Source organism: Arachis duranensis, chromosome 6 (genome assembly GCF_000817695.3).
Source record: "Arachis duranensis cultivar V14167 chromosome 6, aradu.V14167.gnm2.J7QH, whole genome shotgun sequence".
Classification (NCBI taxonomy): Eukaryota; Viridiplantae; Streptophyta; class Magnoliopsida; order Fabales; family Fabaceae; genus Arachis; species Arachis duranensis.
In genome coordinates, this window is record NC_029777.3 from 84,901,309 (window position 1) to 84,901,779 (window position 471).

The following is a 471-nucleotide window of genomic DNA, read 5'->3' on the forward strand; positions in this document are numbered from 1 at the left end:
CGTTCTTTTCTTTTTTAAAAAATTTTATAATTTTTTATTAACTTAGAAGTATTTTAGGAATAAAATTAAAAATTTTATTAAAAAGGACGATTTTAATACAAAAAAATACGTTAAGGATGATTTTAAATCTAAAATTATGTTGGGGACAATTTTTATTCTGATCCTCAACGTTAGGGACCAAAACAATACTTATCCCTTATATTTATGGTTAAAATTTTAAGAATGACTAATAATATTAATTGATGAAATTACGTCTTATATTAAAATAGTTTTAGTTTGGTTGCTACTTTTATGTATTAGGTTGATTTATTTTTTTCCTAAATCATATATAATAATGTGGATCAAATGAATTAATGTAGAATAAATTTCTTATTATTATAATTGACTGCAATAATTACACTAATTTTGTAGTTTTTTGTATGAAGAAGGGCCTTAAAAGCCCAAAACAAAAGCACTACTACAGGATTGAAA